Source organism: Cnephaeus nilssonii (genome assembly GCF_951640355.1).
Source record: "Cnephaeus nilssonii genome assembly, chromosome: 12".
Lineage (NCBI taxonomy): Eukaryota > Metazoa > Chordata > Mammalia > Chiroptera > Vespertilionidae > Cnephaeus > Cnephaeus nilssonii.
This window is the reverse complement of record NC_137083.1, coordinates 20,282,898-20,302,953: the sequence shown is the minus strand read 5'-3', so window position 1 is coordinate 20,302,953 and position 20,056 is coordinate 20,282,898.

Below are 20,056 nucleotides of genomic sequence, written 5' to 3'. Positions count from 1 at the left end.
AGACAGAGAGAAATATCAGTGTGAGAGAAACACATTGACTCGTTGCCTCCTGCACGTGCCCCTACCAGGGCCTGGGCTGGTGAGGAGTCTGCAACCAAGGTACATGCCATTGACCAGGACTCTTGGGTCCTCAGGCCGATGCTCTATCCACTGAGATAAACCGGCTAGGGCAGTCACCTGTATTTTTAAACATGTCTTCTGGGCAATTTTTATGTATGCTGAAATTTGGGAATTTCTCTTCTAAAGCTAGTCAAAACGTTTCCCTACCTCCACTTGAGGTAAGATATAATCTCTAACGTCCCTGAGCTTGTTTCCTGCAGATAGCATGAAGTGGGAACCTGTTTTTGCACTAGTGTTGTGAACTATACTGTTTATTCTCTGGGTTCCCATAGCCAATCCACATGAGCCGTGGGAGGTCCAAGCTGGTGCCTCCCACTTTGAAGCCGTAGGATGGTAGCGTTTCTCAGTGTGTCCTGCAGTCACCCAGCATCAAATTCATCCTATGGGCTAGCTAAAAGCAGGTTCTAGGCACACTCCTGAGACCGGCTGGTTTAGGATATCTAACGATAGGATTGGAATCTATGAAAAAATAAACTCTGCAAGTAACCTTTTATGCATATATTTGATAATAAAAATGTTTCACTAAATCTTAACAACTAATTTAATCCTCATGAATTTCATATATTTTAATATATGAGAGCTACTACCCTTTAATGGCAAGACATGTTTAAGACCAATCCCAGGATTTGAATCATGACCTCACAGGAATGATCTGTTTTAAACCTTCCTCACCTTTATCTCCTATTCCTCTCTTCCTGCTCATTGAAACTGCCGTTGCCTGATGGCACTCTGGCGTTTCAACTTGGTACCTTTATATTTGTTGTTTCCTCACTTACCCCTCTTTTTGGTAATGGCATGTTTTATCACACCCTGCATAACATGTTGAAATTGTGAAGATTTTTCCAGTATCTATAGACACATTTTTTGGCTATTGTACTTTCACATTATTGCTATACGTTCATAATGACATTTATCAAGTTGTAGTATAATTATGATAATAGTCCAAATTGCTTTCTCTCCATAAACAGTTTCCCCAGAACATGAGCGGGATCTTACTCCTGTGGGTATGCCATGCAGTGGTCGGCACATTGCCTGGCATGAATAACTCCTCTTCCTCCTGTGCTTCTAAATTCAACTTCCCTGGGCTGCATTCAGAAGAAAACATCCCAGAAACGTGACAGGCCATTTTGAAACAATTTCTTCCCTCTCTCCCTAATGGCTTAATGATTTTTTTTTTTTTTTTTTTTTTACGAATGGAGAACTCTTTTGCTCCATTTTAGCAGTCTATGCAGGAAAAATAACTTCATACATATTTTCTGTTACTCATGTTTTAGAGCATATGAAGGGAAAGTCACTTCTTACTTATTTCTGTTACTCATGTTTTTGTTTCAGGTCTCTGCTTGTAGAAGATTGAGGCCGGTGTTTAGAACATGTTATCCTCGGTTTAGAAAAGACTAGGTGAGGCAAAACACATTGGCCATCTTTCAAGGCATTAGAAGAGATATCAAGAAATCCCCAAACTTCCAATGAATGACATATCGTTATTGTTTATAGATACTAAACTTAAAATAACATATTTATGTTGCTATGCATGCCTGTGATCAATCAGTTTAGTAAATATGTGAGAACAACTAAGAAGAAAAAATGCAGATAAAACATTGCAATTTATATATTCAAAGCATGTCTGGCCCTGTGTCAAATAACTCAACAGCATGTACATTTTTCTAATTTTTACCTGCATATGATGAATTATTTCAGGTGTCTCCCTAATGAGTAATCTCATAAAAAGCCTTCTCAAAGTTCTGTCAATTATAGCTTATCTCTATGTTAGGGGATGTCGGGTGCTGAGATAAATTCTAGATAGCACATTGGAAAGTACACAGGATTTTCAGTTGGAGACCTCTTGCTTATATTTCATTTTTTTCCCCAGTTTCATGCTGTGTGAACTTAACTTATCCAAGGTTCCATCTTCTCAGCTATAAACCTTAGACAAATGTTAAAGGTCTCCTTGGAGGGGTGTTTTGTGGATTAAATAATAAGATGCATGTGAATCTGTCAGGGACTTACACTGTCTGGACTGTGTGAGGCAGACTTAAGGCTGGTTGATCTACAAGTTTCTATGGGAAGAAGTCATCCTTTTGGATCTATATCTGGAAAAGGACTGGAATCCAATGGCCTTGAGCATTACCTGAGGTTTCTCTGGTAATTTTCTTTCAGTTTGGTTATCATCTAGCATGTTATTACTTCTCAAGTAGAACCAGTTGTTCCAAAATGTCAAACTTCTTTTAGCTGACCATTACCTGGGAATGAATTATAAGACTTTGTGTTGAAGCAATGTGTATTTCCCAGAACACTGAAATGAGCAATTCAAAGAAATCTTGCATATGACTCTAATTAAGGATTTCATTGTTTCATATCTGGATCTCACAGTCACAGGAACATTAAATGTATCTCTTAACATAGTTAAATATTTTAAAAGCAAGATTCAAATATCAGCTATGTCCTTTTAATACTTGATAAATGGTTATACTTTGGAACCACTTATCATTCTTTTTCTAATTTAATGTATACCTTAGGTGTGTGTTTGTATGTGTGTGTGTGTGTGTGTGTGTGTGTGTGTGTGTGTATACACACACACACACACACATATATATATATATATATGTATATATATATATATTTATATGTTTAATATAATCTCTGATGCCTATATTAAAAGGATACTGAATTAGGATAAAAGTGCTATTTCATGTTTCACTTAGTCTTTTTCTTAATCCTTCAATTAATTTAATCCTCATGAATTTCATGTTTTTTAAATCTATTTCACAGAGAGCCTTGTGTTTTTATATTTCCTGACCATTTATCCAGTTAACTGCCATGCATCCAAAATGGAAACCATCCCCACATGCCACGATATTTTGAATTTAATTTAAAAAATCAATTTGCAATGAATATTATAAAAATAAATATATTACTCACAATTTGGGTGTTCTTGAATATTTTCAGTTGAAAATTCTCACAGAAAAAATAAAGTGTCTATAGACGCTTATGGCGTACAAAGGGTTAAGTTCCAAAAGAGTTTTTCCCTACCATAGTAGTGATTCCTTATTGCCTGTACCTCACCCTCCTTTCCACAGGGAGACTCACCTCTTGATAGTTTAAATGCTTTTCTTGCCTTTATCAACAACTCCCTCTAACAGTTGCAATTGTTATGTTTTCTTTGGTCTTTTGGGGAGCAGCATTTCCTCCTGTCCCATATTTGCATTTTTCCCTGTTTTGTATAGTACAATTAATTACATTTTAAATGCTTAAGCAATGTCTATGTAAGGATAAAGAGGCAAGATGCCTTGAGCAGGAGTAAGAGCGTTTTCACTCTTATTTCTACCAGAAACATTTTTCTAATCTACATGATCTCTGGGTATTAGAAATCCAACAAGGGTAACATCAGAAAAGCGTATGAGTCCTGGCCGGGTAGCTCGGTTGCTTAGAGCATCATCAACATACACCAAGGTTGCGGGTTCAATCACCGGTCAGGGCACATACAGGAATCAACCAAGGAGTGAATAAATAAGTGGAACAACAAGTTGATGTTTCCACATGCCTCCCCTATCTCTCCCCTTCTCTCTCAAGTCAATAAAAATAAATAACAAAAGTATATGATTCCTCTCCCTTCCCATTGTCAAAGTTAGCATTTACAAAACACTTTTGACCTCTTCCAGAGAGCATTAAAGGAGAACTATTTTTGTGCTTAAAAAAAATCACCTAATATTTTCAAAATTTGCATGGTGTGTTAGGTAATATAAAAGCTGAAAGTGTTGGATCTATAGAAGTACTTTATGTGAACAATAAATCAGAATGCTGAGCAATTATAAATAGGCAATTTTTTTCTACGATCCAAAAAAAAAAAGTCTTTTCAGTGTGGATTTGCATGAAATGTGGATCAGCATAAAATGCGGAAGAGACTAAACAGAGTCATAGAACTGGTAACTAAAGCAGAAGGAGAGCTCTAGCTACTGGGAAGCGCTAGCTACAGGCGAGCACTTTGTGTTTCCTAGAGAGATGCATGCTAGTCCTTGCTTCCATGTGTCTAGTTCTTCTGCCTGGAAATTCCTTATCTCACTGACTTCTTGGTGGACCCCTCCTCTTCTTAATTCCTGCAAAGATGCACATCGTTCAGGCAGATGCCTTAGAGCAGCACCTCCAGTCCACTCCTATGCAAACCTCCGATACTTTGCATCTACGATATCATAGCACTGTTTGAACCATTGCTTTATCAACCAATATCCCAAGCTAGACTATAAATTCCCAGGGCAGGGGCTCTTATCTTCCCTCTGTATAGGCACAGTGTGTGCTCAATACATGTTTGAAAACTGCACTAATCTTGATTATCTTTGAACTAGGGACCCAGTGCACGGATTTGTACACCTTGAAAGGAACTGTGGGCCGTGAGGCTGCAGTAGGCACAGGGGCAGATCTTGGCCCATCCTCCATGCCCCCACTGCAGCCCCTGGTCCCCTGTCTGCCAACAGCCCTGCTCCTGCCACTGCTCCTACGCGCTGATGGCGCCAGCCCTGCTCGCACCCACTGATGGCGCAGAGTGATTGGGGCCGGCACCAGCAGAGGGTGTGAGTGGGGCTGGTGCTGTCAGCTGCTGCCCCAATCGCCCCTCAGGAGCAGGGGGAGCTGGAGAAGCCCTCAGGGGTGATTAGGGCCGGCAACTGCTGCTCGCACCCACTGATGGCACCAAGTGATCGGGACCAGTGCCGGGCACCTGTAGCAGGTGTGAGTGGCAGCTCCAGTGCCAGCTGTGGCTGCGAGCAGGGCTGGTGCCAGCAGCAGGTGTGAGTGCTGGGCGGCACCGTGGTGCGCGGGAGCAAAGAATTTTCAGTAAACACCAGAGGCTCGCCCCGATGACAGCAACCGGTGCCCCACCTTGGTCTGGTGCCCCCACTCACCTGCTCCACCATCCCGCCGTGGGCAATGCCCGCCATGTTCCGCACACACCCCCTGGTGGTCAGCACACATCATAGCAACCAGTTGTTCAGTTGTTCGGGTTGTTCTGCCGTTGGGTCTATTTGCAAGTTAGCCTTTTATTATATAGGATTCCTAATAGTAGTAGGAGAGCATCTGTTACATAATATATGCTCAAAAATTAAATACTTGTTGAAAGTATGGAGGTTGTTGATTGAATAAGAAAAAGGAGTAACACATGCAAGTCTCATATTTCAAACTTCATATTTGATTTGAAAATAGAAAATTCTAGTCTATCTTTACAATAGAACAGAGAGCTAATTTGTGAGCAGGTCAGGCTAGTGGATTCCCTAAACTGTCTGAGAGTGTTTGCTTGAGGTTCTAGTACAGACTGGGAAATGAGAAGTTTGAGCACCCCATGCAAAAAGGATATTCACTCTTACACCTGCAGAACGGTTTGTTCTCTGATAATATCAGCAGCACTGATAGATGTGGCTTTAGTAAACAGATCTATGAGTCTGATGTTAGAGGGTGACAAAATTCATATCTATATATATTTATTTTGACCCAGTCCCTACAAAATCTTGCTTGGCTGCATTTTTTGTGCAGTTAGGGATGAAAGCCTGAAAGGTATTTGACTCTAAAAAAAACCACATAGTTTGCCAAGAGGACCAGGGCTCTGGAAGAAAGGAAGGTGCTTTTGAGATGGGTCCATGATAATGAACTGTAATTGCTATATTATTTCTATATTTGGCACCTTCTGGAGGAGCCAGAGTAATCATGAACTTGTGCTGCACCATTTTTTAAACTCTTCTTATTAAATTTCACATTGACTGTACTTAGATAATAAAAATCTGGTTTGCAAAAATAACAATGCAGTTAGAGATTATGTAAGAAATAACATTTTAGAAACAGAAGGCCATATGGCTCAACATCTCTATTAGTATTTAATTTATGAAATATCTAGAATACACATGTAGGTGACTATGTGGGTGGAAAATTGAGAAAATATATTTTTACCCTAATGTTTCTTGCTTTATGAAATAATACAAACATTTATTACACATTGCACATATATATTCATATTTTAAGGTTTTATGTGGTCATTTCTACTTATCAATACATATATCATAATGTGGAACTAACTGGAAGGTAAAACAATATAATGGAGGAAATCAGGCATCAAATAATAAACCAAGTTTTATCAAAATACTTCTTTGTCTTTATAAAATTATCTTCATCGTTTGTAGTCTTTACAACTTGACCAAGTGGAAAAAATTCAGGGCTACATTACTTTTATATTTAAAATCTTATTAGTAATCATTTGCATATTGATCATTACTGTGGCAAGTCAAGTTCTTGAAATTAAAAAGGATCACCAATTCTTCATCAAGCTTGTTAAAATGACATGAGGATTTTTTGGTATTTTTTTCTGTGTGAATTTGCTTCATCAGTGATAGGCAGTCTACCATAAAGAAAATGCTAATGGCAGGAAGGGAGAGGAGAGACTATTAAAAGTAATATTATTTGGGCCCAGCTGGCGTGGCTCAGTGGTTGAACATCGACCTGTGAACTAAGAGGACCCCTGTTCAATTTCCAATCAGGGCACATGCCCAATCCCCAGTAAGGGGTGTGCAGAAGACAGCTGATCGATGATGTTCCTCTCTCATCGATGATTCCATCTCTCTATCCCTCTCTTTTCCTTTCTCTCTAAAATCAATAAAAGTCATATTCTAAAAAAGTAATAGTACTGGGAAAAGGAACATGGCAGGAAGGATTGATCAGAAGGAAGTCATGTTATAAAACTTAAGTTCCAGAGACTTGTTTCTGAACAATTTATTACTTTGTTGGGTCGCCACATAAAATACACTTACGTAAAATAGTTCACTAATGTGTTACTTGTACTTAAAGATTAAAGGGACATATTCTTGGAGCCCAGACAGATTACATCTCTTTTACGTTATTTCCACCATGACTCATAGGATAGTTTTATGGAATTTATCATTGTTTACTAACCATTTATGAGATGGAGAAAGAGTTCTGTTGTGAGACACCTGTATTTGAACACATGCATATATTAAAGTGGTGTCACAGTAGAATGACTTTTAACTTGGCAAGCTCAGATTTCCCTTAAGTCACGCTGTTAGTGACATGTTGTGGGGCAAGCTGTAGTTCAGAGCACAGCATAGAACCAAACCGCCTTGGGTGGATGCCCAGTGCTATCTGTTATTGCCTCTAGATCTTGGACAATTCCCTTGGTCTTTCTGACTCTCAAATTTGTCTGTAACATGTAGATAGCAATAGTAGTTCCCAATACATAGCACTGAAATGAGACTCTATGTATTAATATGTGCAAAACAGTCTAGAAGACTATGAATAAATGTCAGAATTGACCGCACTTATGCAAAGATCATCCTGGTAACTTCAGACAGCTTTTGGTGGGGAAACACACCACAATATCTCATGTTAAAGCTGCAGGATGCTTGCAGACTTTTTAAAGGGTGGCAGAAAGGAATAAGTCACTGGTGTAGATTGAATATTAGGGCATAAAAAGAAGTATACTTTAACAGGAGAAGATATAGAGAAGAGAAATAAAACAAGGAGAGTATAGAGGAGAAAATTCATATGAGACTTAGAAGGAAGTTAAAGGTTCATTTAGTGACTTAAAGGAGTTATGGGGAGTAAAAAAGTAGGAAATATACTTAGAGCTGAGTTTAATTGCCCCCCCCCCCCATTTACATGAAAGGGATGTGTGCGTGGAGAGGAGATCTATAAATGTGGAGTGTGCCCATCCTTTTCTGATGAGAAGTCAAAGGATCCCTTCTGAATGGAAAGGCAGGGGCACACAGAGAAAGAACCATGACCTTGGGAAGAAGAAAAGTGAAGTCTTCTGACTTCTGCCGGGGGATTTCTGCAGACTGTCAGCAGGGAGGGGGCTGGGGGAAGGAGTGTCAGAAGGCAGTTCCTCGGAATTTTGTGAGTCTGCCCTAACTTGCCTTGCAGAAAGTCAAGCCCAAATGCTTAAACCTCCTCTAGGTCATTGCAAATTGGGTGCATTTTAGAAGAAAAGTCTGACATTTTAAAAGCAGGAAATCTGATCATTTGACCCAATTTTACAAGGTGAATGAATAATAACCTAGTTGTGCTGTTTCGTGGAAGCTCCATTGAAATAGGTCATCTTTATTTCTCTTGGCTACCAGGAGGCACAAACATATTTACCCGCTAACTTGCTAACTTTCTTCTGTGCGCATAATTATACGCGGCCCTCCTCTGAGCGGGCCCAGTCCCCACAGCCCTTCACCATGGTGGGGAGCGGTGTGTAACATTTCTCCAGGAACGTATTAGGAAACTAGTTTTCTAAACAAAGGAGCAGGTCTCCAAGTCAACTATTGTGGTTAACATCAGATTCAGAAACGGGAAACAGCTTGATTAGTAAATCCAAATAGAAGTCACCAGTTTCTTAAAAGGAAAATAATTTATATTCCAATTCACTTAACATAAAAAAAAAAGCCTTGTCAGTTGGTTAGTTTATCGATTCAACTATAATATTGCAGAGGCAGTGTTGGGTTCCCAAGTTACATTAAAAAAAAAATACTACAGTCGTTGACATTAACTAAGCTAGACTTCTTTTTCCTGCCACTTCCTTTTTCATGCCTTGTTGCAGGAACGAAAGGTTTCCTTTAGCTCACTGCACACTAGCCAGGAGCCTCGCTCAAAAACCCTTTGCTCCCTTCAAGTTAATACTCATGCTTTGTGCCATTTTAGCCAATTTAATCCTATTCCTCAGTGTACACATAGTTGTTCTGTATTCAGATAAATGATCCAATAGAGTAGGCCCTGGCAACAGATGCTATTCCATATTATTGGCAATACAGGCCATAATGCCTGAACCCAAAGACATCCTTCTAACGATGCATGTTTCCTTCTGTAGCAAGGGGATAAAAGGAAAAGCTTAGGCAGGCACACACCTATGATACTTTGAGTTAGAGTTCTGAGCAGTTACCAAGTTATTTATGAGACAGGCTGAGCCTTGATGGATAGCGTATGATTTCATTTATAATGAATGTCCAGAAGAGGTAAATCTGTAGGGTCAGAAAATAGATTTGGTGTTGCCCAGGGGAGGGAGGCTAGAGGGACTGAGGGTGGCTGAAAGCCTGCTGGGCTTCTTTTAAAGGGATGGAGAGGTCCTAAAATTAATTTGGTGTTAATTGTACAACTTGGTGGATCCTAAAGTTTTTGAATTGTACCCTTTAAATGAGTGAATTGTATGACATGTGAATTACATCTCAAGTCTGTTTAAAGAGCATACGGATTGCTTGACTTCATTTCCATAGTCTCTGAATTGGTATGTCTGAGGAATCGTCTAAGAAATTACATTTATAGTGAACTTCAGGATTTGCCAATGATGTCCAGGGACCACAACTGAGAACCCCTGCACTGGAGATGTATAACCTTCGCTGCCTATTAGGATCACTGGAGAGCATGAAAAAAGCCGATGCCCAGGATTAAATCAGCATCTCTGAGGGTGAGGCCCCAGTCATTTCTAAGGCTCCCCAGGTAATTCAAACCAATGTACAATAGAGTGTAGAATCCTGGAAAAATTAACATCAGTAATTATGAGAGATGACGAGCAAAATGCATAAGGAAGAGATGTCCGGAGTCTCAGCTCAGAAGTACCTACACCTCACAATATTCCAAATACAAAATTAGTATAAGTGGAAGCTAAGAAAATAATTGACAAATACGTGGCATTGCTCCTCCAACTCTCACTCAGAGCATTAACCTGTCTCCTGTCTCAAATGCAAATAAAATTCAACACGTTCTTAAGGTACCCACTTAAAGGTACTCCAGATTCTTTTCATTGTTGGTTTCTAAGATCCTATAGGGGCTCTTATGTAAGTGTTCCCGCACTAGCATAGTGGCTGATTCTGCTATTTGTCTCCTCATCATATAAACAAATATATTCCTGTTACATTTTTTAAAAATCAAAAGTTTCAGTCAAAAACTTAAAGCAGTTACAAATACTAGTTACGATCATGCCCATTATCATACTTTTCTAGGTGTTCAACCCAGGTACACAGCACAAACAGAGGTGTAGTCAGGTGGTGCAGGCCAGGGACTCGCTTGGCTTGACAGTGGCAGGCTGGAAGGCCAGCCTCGGGCAGGAACCAATTCCAAGGACGTGGGGATGAGGCAGGGTTTGGCCCTCAAACCTAGCATGAAGGCACAGTTAAGGCATGTCATTCAGACCAACAGGCTGGGAGCAAGCAGGCAAGTTAGGTCGGTAACAAAACTAGTATGTGCAGGCTGGTCCATGGGAAGCCCAGCCGAGCCTGAGTCAGTCCTGCAGGTGTGAGGAATGCTGTGGGAGGTCAAGTGCTCTGAAGAGTCCCCAGATTGCCCCAAGTTCCTCTTGGTGCCCCCCCACCTTTGCCATTTCTTCCTAAGGTTGGTCATCTGCCAATTGATATTTTGATAGAAAGCACAAGAAAAAAAATATCATCCTGCCTGTGGAGTTGGCTAATACCGGATTCTTACCGACAAAACTTGAATATCAAATGTTTTTCAAGGATTCAAATTATTTTGATTCCTGAAATAATTAGGTAAATTACAAATGTAAATGTAATCATAGTCTCAAGATTCAGTTATAACAGCCGTTTCCTGGATTTAGGTCTAAACATAAACTTGATACAAAACAACAACAATAAAAGCTTAAATATTCTCTTTTTTTCCCCCTCCTTCTCATTGAACTTCAACATGTTTACTTTCCATAAGGTTCTCTGCTCCCTGCTATTTCTGGGTTTACCACATAGATCTGCATAATGATGAAATACTGGAAGTGCAATTTAAAAACACTTGGTTAATAGAGCAGCAGCTAAATAATATTAATAATACTTCTGAATATTAAAATTGGGAAAAATCTTGCTGAAATAACACTAATATATGTACTTGTTAAACTAATCTTACTTTGGGCTCCTTAAATGTTCCTATTTTGACTGCACTGACATATCTGGACAAATTGCAGCCCTGGAGCGATAGCCACAATGTTTAGGAAAACTGTTAGTGAATCAAAAATTCTAGTCTGGCTGGCATGGCTCAGTGGTTGAGCACTGGCCTGTGAACCAGGAGGTCTGGGTTGGATTCCCAGCCGGGCACGTGCCTGGGTTACAGGCTCGATCCCCAGACTGGGGTGTGCAGGAAACAGCCTCACCATCATTGATGTTTCTCTCTCTTTCGCCCTCTCCCTTCTTCTCTGTAATCAATACAAATCTATTTTTAAAAATTCTAAATTGACAAGGTAAAGGACAAGATAAGCACCATTTATTATGAAAAAAAATGATTTAGAGGAAAAGTAAATAACTTTAATTTTATGTTGTACTTTAAAATAGCAAATGAAAAAGTGATATATTGAGAATAAAAAAAGTCCTCAAAAGGAAAAAGAAGGCATAGGAAGCATCTAATTTGCCGATTTTGCCTGGAAAATTTATTTATATTCTGAATTAGTAGTAAGCGTCCAGAAATATTTTATTTTTATTAAATAGCATTTCCTTCTGTCCGTGAACAGTACTCAGTACCATCCTCATATCCTGACTATAGTATGGATTCAGCCTGCTGATCTCAGAACCAGAAAAGTTTAAAAATATCTTCCCTTGGCATTTTCTCCCCAAAGCTTATTTCTTCTCTCCTCTGCATCCTTCTTTACACATATTTTTGTTCTTGGCTTTTTTCCCTGGCATTCTCCTTTTCCTCACTTTTGCCTTCTCTTGCCTCATTCCCAGGGTGAGATCATAGTCTTCCTGAACAAATTGATAATCATATTTAGATGTGGGATTTGGACAGCAACCTACACTGAAAAAGTCCACAGCATGATGATAGAGAAGAGACATACAACACAATTTATTTTCCACGATGAGCGCTTTGCTATTCTATTTTTGTCGTTTTAGTAATCTGTGATGATAAATAGGGCAATTGTGCTAGAGTCGCCACTCCCTGCAAGTACCCTCTGTTCAACCTCACCACCTCCCTCCCTCATCAACTGCTTTTTTCCAAAAGACTCACGAGGGAGTCAGAGCATTTAAAAAACATTATTTAACTTCAGGGGTATAAACAGGATATGTTTAAAAGTTCCTTCCTAATTGCCCCCAAATTTTAAAATGTCACACCTTCACTACATGAAGGGGTATTACCTAGACTCCAATATTATATTAGGAAAAGCAAATGTAAGAAAACGCTGTGTGAAATTTTCTGTGCAAATGACTGCGATGTGATAAGGATGGATTTTTTGTGAAGTCAGCCTCTAAGAACCACACAGTGTAGATATCATTGAGAGATGTAAAGATGTTCACTTAATGTGAACACAGTAAATACTCAATAAAATTTTAATTCTTTTTTATTTTCTCCCTCTTTTTTCCCAGCCTTAAGTCGGAATTATTGCCCGAATCATGAAAACCAAAATCTAATCATGCTACTCTCTGCTTTAAATGTTTTTCAATGGCTTTCACCACCTAGAGTAGAGTTTGAGCTCCCTTCTTTGGCATGTGCTTAATTCTGAACTTCCAATCCTTATTCCTAAGATTATTAAGAAACAAACAACAAAAAAAGATAAAAACTTGATTAAAAATTGTTTCAGAACATAGGAGGTTTATTATCCTCTCTGAACTTTTACACAATGTTCCTTCTTCCTGGAATGCTCATTCCTTGCCTTTGTGGTCACTACTCTCCCCCACACCCCCACTTTAGGTTTTTACTTGGTTCTTTCTTATTCTTCAAGAGCTACATCAAAGTCATTTCCTCAAAGATGCCTTCCTGACAACTCTCCTTCAGACACCTCTCTCTCAATCTGAGTTTGGTACCCCTACCAGGTAAATCTGATCCTACTGTCATAACACATTGTGCATATTTTACTGCTGCTCTTGTCTCTGCTTTATCTCTCTTTTTTAATCCTCACCAAGGTCATGCTTACAGAAAGGAAGGCAGAGGGAGGAAGAGAGAGAGAGAGAGAGAGAGAGAGAGAGAGAGAGAGAGAGAGAGAGAGAGAAGAGAGAGAAAGAAAGAAAGAAAGAAAGAAAGAAAGAAAGAAAGAAAGAAAGAAAGAAAGAAAGAAAGAAAGAAAGAAACATTGATGTGAAAGAGAAACATTGATTGGTTAGCTTTTGTAGGTTTCCCAACTGGGGATTGAATGAAACCCAGATATGTGCCCTGACAGGGAATTGAACCACCAACCGTTCGGTACACAGGATGACACTCAACTAACTGAACCACTTCGGCTGGGTTCATTGCTTTCTTGGTGGCCTCCTATGAGTTGAGGTGGAGACACTGTCCTTTGATGCTGTGTCTCCATGTACCTCAGACCTAACTTGTGTTTAAACATTCTTGTTGATTAGATAGATGCTGACATGTGTGCTATGGTAGAGGGCTTAAAGAAGAGAGGCTAAACTCAGAAACTGTTTCTGAATTAGAACCAATAGAATTATTTTAAATTATGCTACTTACATGCAGGTTTCTTATATGTATGCTAGTATATATTTTCTTTCAACATTTGACAATTGAGAGGTTATATAGATTTTGTCTTTTGGTGGGAGAGGGGTGATAAAGATAATATAAGTAAGAGAAATTATACCTCTTAACTTAATGAAAACAAAGGATAAGGATTAGCATTATGCTTCAATGAAGTATTACTGCGATGCCTTTAGCCTTTTAAGCCATTTTTCCAGCTGAGTGATTCTGGGATACTTCAAATCCACTATCTCATGATAGCACCACTTAGCAGGTTTTTTTTTTTCTTCAGTGCTTTATAAACTAAGTGCTTCCACTTTCCACAGGGCAAAAAATAAATAAATAAATAAGGTCAGGGATGAATAGTGGACCTAATTCCTGTGAGATGGGTTCCAATTTGGTCTGTTAGCACCTGACCCTGCTGACTTCTCCATGTTAGTGGTTGTGGGTATCGTGTGTAACTTTTATGATAAAAAAACGAAACTGTGGTATAATTGAACTAATTAGATAAGAGCACAATTAGAAATGAGAGCTCTTCAGTTTCCTAACAGCTAATGGTAGAAAATGAAGTACAATAAATATACTACAAGTTTTGATGAACTTTATTTTTTAATTACCATATTTGACGGCCTTCCATAATGTGACAACTATTCTGTTGATCCACCTAATTAGGGATCATAAGAGTAAAAAGTACTCCTCTTTACTTTTATGAATGAATTTCCCCTTGAGTCATTTAAATTGCTCAAATGCCTACTCAGAATAATGTTGGCAATGTTACATGTGACTTTCAGTATATATATACTAGTAGCCCGTTTGCACGAAGATTCGTGCAATAGACCTTCATTCACCTGGCTGCCTGCACCAGTTTTCTGCCGGCACCAGGGACCCAGGCCTTGGCTGTGGCCACCGCCTTCTGCCTTTTTCAGGGTCGGGGCTTGGCCCCGGGCGGTGGCCTTGGGCTCGGCTGCACCCAACATCCCTGCTAAGGATCGCAGGAGCCGACCCCCAGTGGTTTCCTGTGATCCTTGCAGGCTCCCCGCTGGTGCCCAAGGCCGGGAAAGCCTCCGCCCGAGGCTTTCTGGCCTTGGGCTGGGCGGCACCCAGCGTCCCTGCTACCGATCGCAGGAGCCAACCCCCAGTGGTTTCCTGCGATCCATGCAGGCTGCCCGCTGGTGCCCAAGGCCGGGAAAGCCTCCGCCCCAGGCTTTCCTGGCCTTGGGCTCGCCACACCCAGCGTCCCTGCTACTGATCGCAGGAGCCGACCCCCTGGTCGAGGCTTTCCCGGCCTTGGGCTCCGCCACACCCCAACGTCCCTGTAATGGTTTCCTGGTGGGCATGGTTGGTGGGCGTGGCTTGGGCGTAGTGAAGGTGCGGTCAATTTGCATATTTGTCTATTATAAGGTAAGATGTATGTGTATATATATATATATATATATATATATATATATATATATATATTTTCATACACACACACACACACACACACACACACACATACATACACACTAGAGGCCCAGTGCACGAAATTCTTGCACTGGGTTGTGTCCCTCAGCCCAGCCTGCACCCTCTCCAATCTGGGATCCCTCTCACAATCCAGGACTGCTGGCTCCCAACTGCTTGCCTGCATGCCTTCCTGATGGCCCCTAACCACTGCTGCCTGCCAGCCTGATCACCCCCTAACCACTCCCTGCCAGCCTGATTGATGCCTAATTGCTCCCCTGCCAGCCTGTTTGCCCCTAACTACCCTCCCCTGCAGGCCTGGTCACCCCTAACTGCCCTCCCCTGTAGGCCTGGTCAACCCTAACTGCCCTCCCCTGAAGGCCTGGTCCCCCCTAACTGCTCTCCCCTGCAGGCCTGGGTCCCCACCAACTGCCCTTCCCTGCAGGCCTGGTCGTCCCCAACTTCCCTCCTCTGCTGGCCTGGTCACCCCTAACTGCCCTCCCCTGCAGGCTTGATTGCCCCAACTGCCCTCCCTTGCAGGCCTGGTCCCTCCCAACTGCCCCTCCCCTGCTGGCCATCTTGTGGTAGCCATCTTGTGTCCACATGGGGGCAGCCATCTTTGACCACATGGGGGCAGCCATCTTGTGTGTTGGAGTGATGGTCAATTTGTATATTACTCTTTTATTAGATAGGATATATATATGTATATGTATATGTATATGTATATGTATATGTATATGTATATATATGACATTAGATAAATATACATATACAGTATATTATATATATTCATGTGAGGCATATCTACTATACATTTTTATTTCACTTTTGTTAGATTGAGATGAAGACAATGAAATGCTGGGAAGAGACAATGATTTCAAACTATATACTACCCCATCAAATGCCCTGCAAAGAGTAGATTTAATTATTTATAGCTATTGATCAAAAACCCATTTGACATCACGTTAATTCATTTCGTGCTCATTCCAGCATGAGGTACTATAAAAAAGACTGACACATTATATTAAAATGTGCAATAGCTGGGAGACCATGCATGAGGAGTGTGTGATATTTCTTAAGCAATTCTATGCTGCATGAGAGGTAATTGTATGTGCTAAAACCTCTTTCTGCCTCAATAAAATGGCATAAAATAAAACACAGGGGAGAACCATGAATAAACCACGTGTGACAGTCAGGGTCTCTTTCTGTCTGCAAAGGGAACGGGGGTGGGATCCACCTTGCTTGGAGGAAAGCAGTCTGCAGTGAGGTACGCAAATACCTCTGGGCCTGCAGCCTGTCGTTTCTATGTCTCCCCTTCATTCCTTTTCTTTTTCTATCTTCTGCCTCGTCATATTAGTTGGTGCCATTGTGAAACCGTTTTAAAATGCTGTACTACAGGGGATGTAAGATAAGGGCATAATGGTAAAAGAGAGCATAATATTAAATGAAAGCATTTTAGAAACGGAGACACCTATGAATGGATTTAAAATTTAAAAAGAAAATAGCATGCATAGGCTGACTATTCTTCCAGTGGGCTTAAAGCTTATTTTCTATAAAGTAAGAATTATCTTGGTGAAAGCAGATACATTTTTCATAGGGTATATTGCAATTCTTTAGAAAACTACATGAAGAATTTGAGTTTTGTTTAATTTCAAATACTTCATTTGTTTATTTATTTTAAAAAATATGTTTTTATTGATTTTTTTTTTTTTTTTTTGAGAGAAAGGGAGAGAAATATCGATTGCCTCCCGCAGGTACCCCGGCCTGAAACCTGGGCATGTGCCCTGACCTGGAATCAAACCAGTAACCTTTTGGTACATAGGACAGTGCTCAACCAACTGAGCTACATCAGCCAGGCCTTTAAAGACCAGTTAGCCTAGCAGTTTGAACACAATAGCATAGTAGTTCAATTTCTGCATCACCAGTAAAGTACTTGAGTAAATATTTTTTCATATTAAAAAAATGTATAAATGAAATGCCAGGCTACTTTGAATCACTAATGGAAAGTTTTGAAAGTCCGAGCATCTGGCGAGTCAGTTAAAGGAAAATATAAGCCCCCCTTTTAAATAGAATATTGGCAATTTATATAGACAACATGGAGCTTAATATACTTCTTTTAATGTACTGGGTTATTAAAATTTGAAGAAGAAAATGTAGTAAAGTATGAAAATATAAGAACTTAATATTTTTTGTTCAAAAGCCAAAAAACATATTATGATCAACCTGCAGACATGGGCCATCTTAACTATGAATTTGCTCAAGCTGTACAATTTCGCAAAAATTACATAGCAGGAGTAAAACACTGTACGCTGTTCAATATAGTACTAGAAATACAATGCTTTCAGTGTACAAAGTTAGAAATCTCCCAGGACTGCAACATCTGGGACTCTAAATTATGAATAATGAGGAAGGAGTCAGTAGAAATTTGTTTCTTTTGGTAAATATTTTTCATTTCTAAAAATGCACTTTTCTTCCTTCCTCCTGACAATTATCTCCAAGGCCAGCATTGTGGACATTGTGAAGGTGGTTCTCTTGAATATTTATTTAAAACTATGTATCTTCAGTTGCAAATGATTTTTTTTTCCAGTTGTGGGAACATGACCAACGTAGCCAATGTTTCAAAAATTATACTCCATTTCCAAGTCCCCTGAGTGACTAAGCAGAACAAAGCTTTTGTGCGGGGGATGTTGGCCCTGCCAGGGAGTACCAGGCTTTTTGATGCTCTAGGATGTCCTTGTAGATGGTGACCACACCCTTCGGTCCATCATCCAGGAAGATGATACCTGAGCTCAGACCTGTTTCCACCCTGACACTTTGTCTCCCCATTCTCCCTCATGCAGTTGCCGGAGGAATTATGCGCAAGTCCTGCTCTCCTTATGTCTGGCTGGGTCCTCTGCTTCATCGTGGCCAGCAGTCCAGGTCTTGGGGAGTGGGGACAATGCCTCAGCCCCTCTCTGAACTTCCGGACTTAGAGTTCTGACAGCTGTCACCCAGTGGACCCCAAGCTGGCATAAGTTAGTCAGAGTTGTCCTTTCCTTTTTGAATCTTGCCCCTGGGTGGTGAGAGGGTAGCTGCTCTGACTACACCTCCCCGCTGATAACTGACAGAGCAAACTTCTTTTTCTGATTTTCATTCCTGCCTTTGAGGAGGGGATTTGTCATGAATCTGGACACTGTTTCTGAGCACCACAGCCCTTCTCCTAGAGCACTTTGGTGAATAATCCGCATCCTCTATTTTTATGGGGCCAATAGCTAGATATGCGGTTGACTCAGATGGCCCTTCCTTTGATCTTGAGCCCATTAAAATGGATGACAACCAGAATCATGCTTCCCTAGACTTCAAAGCAATGATAAAACAGAATCCTCTGGACTCACAAGTCCCCTGGTCTCCTAGGAAATTAATGTTAATATTTCCTTGTATTGTGAGAAGACATAAAAGGCTTCCCCCTTCAGTTGATTCCGAAGGAAGACCTTGAGAAAAGTCCTTGAACATGGAGGGCCAGATACCCGAGGCACCGACCCAAGCTGGGTGCGCTGCTGATTTAGCTCGCAGGTCAGTTTTATGTTAGTGAAGCATTCATCCCTGCCGCCTAGGGCTTCCCACACACATGGCAGGTTCTGGACGTGGCCTGCATGGTGTACACTTGGGCCTGTCCCCTAACACAGATAGTTTATATAACTAATATAGTTCAGGTTGTCTTAGAATTATGCATATATAAAAGAAAAGAGTAAATTTGTCTAAGACTGATCTCCTGCAAGCTGGCATCTTAGAAAAAGAGTTGCCTCCTGCAAAACACTATAGAGAGCAGTTATGACTCCTGCTGGGAGCGCTTGTCGGCCACTGGGCTTGGGCCACAACTCCCCCATCATGCCAGGGCAGGGGTCAGTGCTTTCCTGAGCAAGATGCCTGTTGTGATGAATCCTGCTGGGTTTCTATGTCTTGCAGCTGCAATTTTAAGGCTTGGGTGCCTGACCATAGGAAGGACTACACTTAGCCCCACAAATGCTGAGTTGGCAGGTTAGGACTGGAGACAAGATTCTGCAATGGCATACAAGTATAGTATTTTCTTGGCATACGATTCTTAGAAGCCCCTCAGCATAGCACATCTAGGAGGATTCAGATGTCTGGCCCTGTGAGGTGGCTGTGCGCTGCCCCAGGGTGTGATGGAGGGAGGGAGACTGTTGTACTTGCTACTTATCCTGAGTCCATGAGCTTTGCCCAGTGAACTCTCCTCCAGCAGGTCAGATCTACGCCCTGCTTCACTGATTTCCACTGAGAAAAATAGAAAGGCTAAGTAGTTTCTCAGAAAATGAGGCCATTTGTTCAACTCATTCTACCAATGGTTGAGTGTCTGCCCGTTGTGCATAGAGAATGTACTGGGTTGTCTTCACGGTAAGAACAGATCCTGCTTCCATTCTTGCAGGGAAGCAGACCTATTCCCCAATCCTGATAATGGAAGGTGTATGTGGTAAGAAAACATATAAAAGGTGTTATGAGAGTTATAGAGGGAAAAAGTATTGCTTTTACGGGCAGTTTCTTGCAAGGCTTTTGATGGCTTTAAAGATAAGTCTAATTTAAGTGTTTCAAAGCCAACTAAATGGCATTCTACCTGGAAGTGGGAAAGCAAAAGGGAGTAAAGTGGGAAGAGTTTGGCCAATGCTTATGGGAGGCACAGTGGGAAATTGACTTTGAAAGACAAGTTGTATCAAGACATAGAAGGCTTTGGATGCCTGGCTAAATCACTTACATTTTATTGGAATTAGTCCCCAGGAAGATTAACTTGGCAATGGTGTATAAAATGTTTGGCATAGGAAGTTATGTCACATGGCTGAGAGAATCTAGATGAAAGATACTAACTTACTATGCCCCTTGGTTTGAATAAAGTACAAATACATATATGTAAAAGGCTAAGTGACCTTCTGACCGCCCGACCAGCCAGTACTTATGACGCGCACTGACCACCAGGGGGCAGATGCTCAACGCTGGAACTGCTGAGCTGTGGTGACTTGGCAGCAGTGTTTCTCTGGTGACGCACCCAGAACCAGAGAGGAGGAAGCCTGATTCCTTGCGGGGCTGCGTGATTCCACCT